We start from the raw sequence: 6,254 nt of genomic DNA on the forward strand, positions 1-6,254 counted from the left end.
TTCCTATGCAAGCCTATCCTCCATTTAAAAGAGATACCAACCAGATTCCTTTTTCTATAGCTTCCCTAAGGTGTCAGTCTTTAGACAGTTTCAGGCTTTTATTTTGAAAAATGAGCGTGAAGGATCACATTGCGTGAGTGGATAGGTGGGGGCTCTGAGTGAGTTTTTGCGCTACAGAGTAAAGCCGCCATTGTTCCTCCCGCTGTTATTGAAAAACCTACACACTCGGTTGATATATGATCTAATATATATTTTAAAAACAACACGAGGATTGATTATAAAAAACGTTTGACATGTTTCTGTGGACATTATGGATATTATTTGGAATATACGTCTGCGTTGTCGTGACCGCTCTTTCCTGTGGATTTCTGAACATAACGCATATGTATAAAATAATCTTTATGGAACAAAAGGAACATTTGTTGTGTAACTGGGAGTCTCGTGAGTGAAAACATCCGAAGATCATCAAATGTAAATGATTCATTTGATTGCTTTTCTGATTTTCGTGACCAAGCTTCCTGATGCTAAGTGTACATAATGCTATGTTAGGCTATCGATAAACTTACAAACACTTGGATTGCTTTCGCTGTAAAGCATAATTTCAATCTGAGACAGGTGGATTAACAAAAGGCTAAGCTGTGTTTTGCAATATTGCACTTGTGATTTCATGAATATTAATATTTTTTAGTAATATTATTTGACTGTTGCGCTATGCTATTCAGCGGTTGCTGACGAAAATGATCCCGCGACAGGGATGGGTAGCGTCAATAAGTTTTTAAACAGGTCAACATTCACAAGACTGCGGGGCCAGATTGATTACCAGGACGTGTGCTCCGGGCATGTGCTGACCAACTGAAATGTGTCTTCTAACATTTTCAACATGTCCCTGATTGTAATACCAACATGTTTCAAGCAGACCACCATAGTCCCTCTGCCCAAGAACACAAAGGCAACCTGCCTAAATGACTACAGACCTGTAGCACTCACGTCCGTAGCCATGAAGTGCTTTGAAAGGTTGGTAATGGCTCACATCAACACCATTATCCCAGAAACCCTAGACTCACTCCAATTTGCATACCGCCCAAACAGATCCACCGATGATGCAATATCTATTGCACTGAATACTGCCCTTTCCCACCTGGACAAAAGGAACACTTATGTGAGAATGCTATTTATTGACTACAGCTTAGCATAGTACCCGCAAAGCTCATAACTAAGCTAAGGATCCTGGGACTGTATTCTGGACTTCCTGACGGGCCGCCCCCAGGTGGTGAGGGTAGCTAGCAACACATCTGCCACGCTGATCCTCAACACTGGAGCTCCACTGGGGTGCGTGCTCAGTCCCCTCCTGTACGCCCTGTTCACCCACGACTGCATGGCCAGGCACGACTCCAACACCATCATTAAGTTTACAGATGACAACAGTGGTAGGCCTGATCACCGACAACAACGAGACAGCCTATAGGGAGGTGGTCAGAGACCTGGCCGGGTGGTGCCAGAACAACAACCTATCCCTCAACGTAACCAAGACTAAGGAGATGATTGTGGACTACAGGAAAAGGAGGACCGAGCACGCCCCCATTCTCATCGACGGGGCTGTAGTGGAGCAGGTTGAGAGCTTCAAGTTCCTTGGTGTCCACATCAACAACAAACTTCATTGTCCAAACACAACAAGACAGTCGTGAAGAGGGCACGACAAAGCCTATTCCCCCTCAGGAAACTAAAAAGATTTGTCATGGGTCCAAAGATCCTCAAAAGGATTTATACAGCTGCAACATCGAGAGCATGGTTGAGCAATGGTTGCATCACTGCCTGGTACGGCAATTGCTCGGCCTCTGACCGCAAAGCACTACAGACGGTAGTGTGTACGGCCCAGTATATCACTGGGGCTAAGCTGCCTGCCATCCAGGAGCTCTGACCTTGCAGTACATGTTAGAGGTCGACCGATTAATCGGAATGGCCGATTAATTAGGGCCGATTTCAAGTTTTCATAATCTGATTTTATTTTTTTTGCACCTTTATTTAATCTTTATTTAACTGGGCAAGTCAGTTAAGAACACATTCTTATTTTCAATGACAGCCTAGGAACGGTGGGTTAACTGCCTTGTTCAGGGGCAGAACGACAGATTTTTACCTTGTCAGATCAGGGATTCAATCTTGCAACCGTATAGTTAACTAGTCCAATGCCACCTGCCTGACGAGGAGCCCGCCTGTTACACGAATGCAGTAAGTTGCTAGCTAGCATTAAACTTAATTAATCATAATCCCTAGTTATAACTACACATGGTTGATGATATTACGAATTTATCTAGCTTGTCCTGCGTTGCATATAATCGATGCAGTGCGCATTCGCGAAAAAGGACTGTCATTGCTCCAACATGTACCTAACCATAAACACCAATGCCTTCCTTAAAATCAATACACAGAAGTATATATTTTTAAACCTGCATATTTAGCTAAAAGAAATCCAGGTTAGCAGGCAATATTAACCAGGTGAAATTGTGTCTCTTCTCTTGCGTTCATTGCTCGCAGAGTCAGGGTATATGCAACAGTTTGGGACGCCTAATTTGCCAGAATTTTATGTAATTATGACATAACATTGAAAGTTGTGCAATGTAACAGGAATATTTAGACTGATGGATGCCACCGGTTAGATAAAATAAGGAACGATTCCGTATTTCACTGAAAGAATAAACGTCTCGTTTTCGAGATGATAGTTTCCGGATTCGACCATATTAATGACCTAAGGCTCGCATTTGTGTGTGTTATGTTATAATTAAGTCTATGATTTGATAGAGCAGTCTGACTGAGCGATGGTAGGCACCAGCAGGCTCATAAGCATTCATTCAAACAGCACTTTCGTGCATTTTGCCAGCAGCCCTGCTGTTTGACATCAAGCCTATCAACTCCCGAGATTAGGCTCGTGTAACCGATGTGAAATGGCTAACTAGTTAGCGGGGTATGCGCTAATAGCGTTTCAAACGTCACTCGCTCTGAGACTTGGAGTAGTTATCCCCCTTGCTCTGCATGGGTAATGCTGCTTCGAGGGTGGCTGTTGTCGTTGTGTTCCTGGTTCGAGCCCAGGGAGGAGCGAGGAGAGGTACAGAAGCTATACTGTTACACTAGCAATACTAAAGTGCCTATAAGAACATCAAATAGTCAAAGGTTAATGAAATACAAAAGGTAGAGAGAGAAATAGTCCTATAATTGCTATAATAACTACAACCTAAAACTTCTTACCTGGGAATATTGACGACTCATGTTAAAAGGAACCACCAGCTTTCATATGTTCTCATGTTCTGAGCAAGGAACTTTAACGTAAGCTTTCTTACATGGCACATATATTGCACTTTTACCATCTTCTCCAACACTTTGTTTTTGCATTATTTAAAGCAAATTGAACTTGTTTCATTATTTATTTGAGGCTAAATTGATTCTATTGATGTATTATATTAAGTTAAAATAAGTGTTCATTCTGTATTATTGTCATTATTACAAATAAATTTGAAAAATCGACCGATTAATCGGTATCGGCTTTTTTGTCCTCCAATAAATCGGTATCGGTATTGAAAAATCATAATCGGTCGACCTCTAGTACATGTGCATCAAAGCTAGGAGAGAGACTGAAAAACAGCTTCTATCTCATCCAGGCCATCAGACTGTTAAATAGCCATCACTAGCCAGCCTCCACCCAGTACCCTGCCCTGAACTTAGTTACTGTCACTAGCCCGCTACCACCCGGTTACACAACCCTGCACCTTAGAGGCTGCTGCCCTATCTACATAAACATGTAACCACTGGTCACTTTAATAATGTTTACATACAGTTTCTCATTTCATATGTATATACTCTATTCAAAATTGCTCCTCCTAATATTTAGACATTTCTTAATTCCATTATTTTACTTTGTGTGTGTATTGTTAAATACTACTACACTGTTGGAGCTAGGAATTCAAGCATTTCGCTACACCCGAAATAACATCTGTGTAACATAAAGTCCTATGAGTGTCATTTTTACGTGACCAATAAAAATTTGATTTTGATTTGAAACCCCATGACACCACCTATTTCAGTAAATACATCCACTTCCCTGATGCATCACCTAGACCAACATTAAATTACAAACAAATCATTAACATGAAAAGGCCTTCTGACGGATGCTGTACAAACTGTGCATAGCAATTGAGTGGGCCACATTTCAGATGTTCAAGATCATTCGCTAAATGTGTCAGTCAATTCCAGAGACCAGGAGCAGCGAGGTGTCTAGCTAGACTGTCATCTGAAACTGGAGAAATTAAGGGACAGCGCCCACTCGATATACTAGTTTCAATTTCATATTCTTATCCACAGCTTGTTTCTCAAATCTCACGCTTCTTCGTGACTGGGTAAATCTCATCATTCTCCATGCTATGCTTCACCGGAGTTTATACTAGCGAACCAAACAGATAACATTAACGAGCTAGCTGCTGTACAGTCAGTCCAACTCTTAGCCCCTTACCTTAGCCGCAAAGGAACCCATGATTTTTTTGTCACCTTTATTTTAACAGGGAGTTATGTTGAGACGAAGGTCTCTTTCACAGCTGAGCCCTGTATACACAGTCCGGATAGCCATGGATGTAGGACATGTATTGTCAACTTTGGAAATTTAGCAGACTAACGTTTGCTTGCTAATTGTTTAACTACATAGCAAGCCCACCACTGCTCTGAAAAGCTGAGCGTTAGCTAGCTAACGTTATAGCTACAGGCTGCCTAGCTAGCATTAGCTAGTTACAACAAATATGTATTACAAACATTCATGGTCAAGCAAGTGAAAAGCTTGCTAACGTTCAAATCAAATGGATTCACCACATAACGTTACTTCGTAAACAACAGGTGAAATGTTTACATCAGGGCAATAAGAAAGACATGTGGAACGTATTTTAACCTAGCTAGCTATATATCGTGGTTTGTTTAAACCTGTTACGCAGTATCAATTTATACCAAGTCGCCGTCGCCGGGAGAGATCATTTGATGGAAAGACAACCCAAACCATACAGCATGGCTACCAGTCAACATAGCTAGCTAGCGAGCTTCATCTGAAGCTACTTACTTCTCTAGCTAACGTTAGTTAACCATAATTGGCAACTTTGGGTTGCGTTTTATGTTATATTCAACTGCTTACATATAAAATACACTCAGCTATTAAATGGCGAAATTCCTACCTGCAACTACGGGATACGTCCTTATTTTTCTTCTTAAACCCTCAAATCCACTCATGGATCTCACTAAGGTCCGCCTCCAGCATAACAAATGAGGGGATTCGATTAATCTGGCCCCGGTAGACGAATCTTGCACCGGCGAAAATGGATCGCATTCGTTTTGGAACCGGGCTGTCTCCCGGGAGTGAGCCAGGTACCAGTTTAAATGAAAACTATACTGAACAAAAGTATAAACGCAACAAATTCAAAGATTTTACTGAGTTACAGTTCATATAAGGAAATCAGTTAATTTAAATAACATCAATTAGGCTGTGTAATTTATTTATTTTTATTTTACCTTTATTTAACCAGGCAAGTCAGTTAAGAACAAATTCTTATTTTCAATGACGGCCTGGGAACAGTGGGTTAACTGCCTGTTCAGGGGCAGAACGACAGATTTGTACCTTGTCAGCTCGGGGGTTTGAACTCACAACCTTCCGGTTACTAGTTCAACGCTCTAACCACTAGGCTACCCTGCCGCCCCGAAAGCATATGCCCACCCACATGGGAGCCAGGTCCACCCACTGTAGAGCCAGGCCCAGCCAATCAGAATGAGTTTTTCCCCACAAAAGGACTTCATAACACACATAAATACTAAGGTCCTGGGCTGGAGTGGTTACACGTGGTCTGTGGTTGTGAGACTGGTTGGACTACTGCCAAATTCTCTAAAACAAAGTTGGAGGCGACATATGGTAGAGAAATGAAAATTGAATTATCTGGCAACAGCCCTGGTGGACATTCCTGCAGTCAGCATGCCCATTGCACGTTCCTTCAAAACTTGAGACATCTGTGGCATTGTGTTGTGTGACAAAACTGCACATTTTAGAGTGATCTTTTGTCCCCAGCACAAGGTGCACCTGTGTAATGATCATGCTGTTTAATCAGCTTCTTGATATACCACATCTGTCATGTGGATGGATTATCTTAAATGCTCACTTACAGGGATGTAAACAAATATGTGCCCAAATTTTTTGAGAAATAAGCTTTTTGTGCAAATGAACAATTTCTGGAAACTTT

The 6,254-nt window shown here is 41.6% G+C and overlaps 1 protein-coding gene across 3 annotated transcripts in view; it reads right to left on the reverse strand.

Moving 5' to 3' along the window:
- The window catches only part of LOC110533119 (kelch-like protein 13), a 99,650-nt gene extending 94,337 nt beyond the window's left edge, over positions 1–5,313 (reverse strand). For 2 of the 3 annotated variants that reach the window (XM_036990419.1, XM_036990418.1), the window contains exon 1: positions 5,202–5,313. The gene's annotated coding sequence lies outside the window, so the exon portion shown is untranslated. The remainder of the gene's footprint in view (positions 1–5,201) is intronic. The other variant, XM_036990420.1, reaches the window with a different exon arrangement.
- Positions 5,314–6,254: the final 941 nt, after the last annotated feature.

Source organism: Oncorhynchus mykiss, chromosome 10 (genome assembly GCF_013265735.2).
Source record: "Oncorhynchus mykiss isolate Arlee chromosome 10, USDA_OmykA_1.1, whole genome shotgun sequence".
Taxonomy (NCBI): domain Eukaryota; kingdom Metazoa; phylum Chordata; class Actinopteri; order Salmoniformes; family Salmonidae; genus Oncorhynchus; species Oncorhynchus mykiss.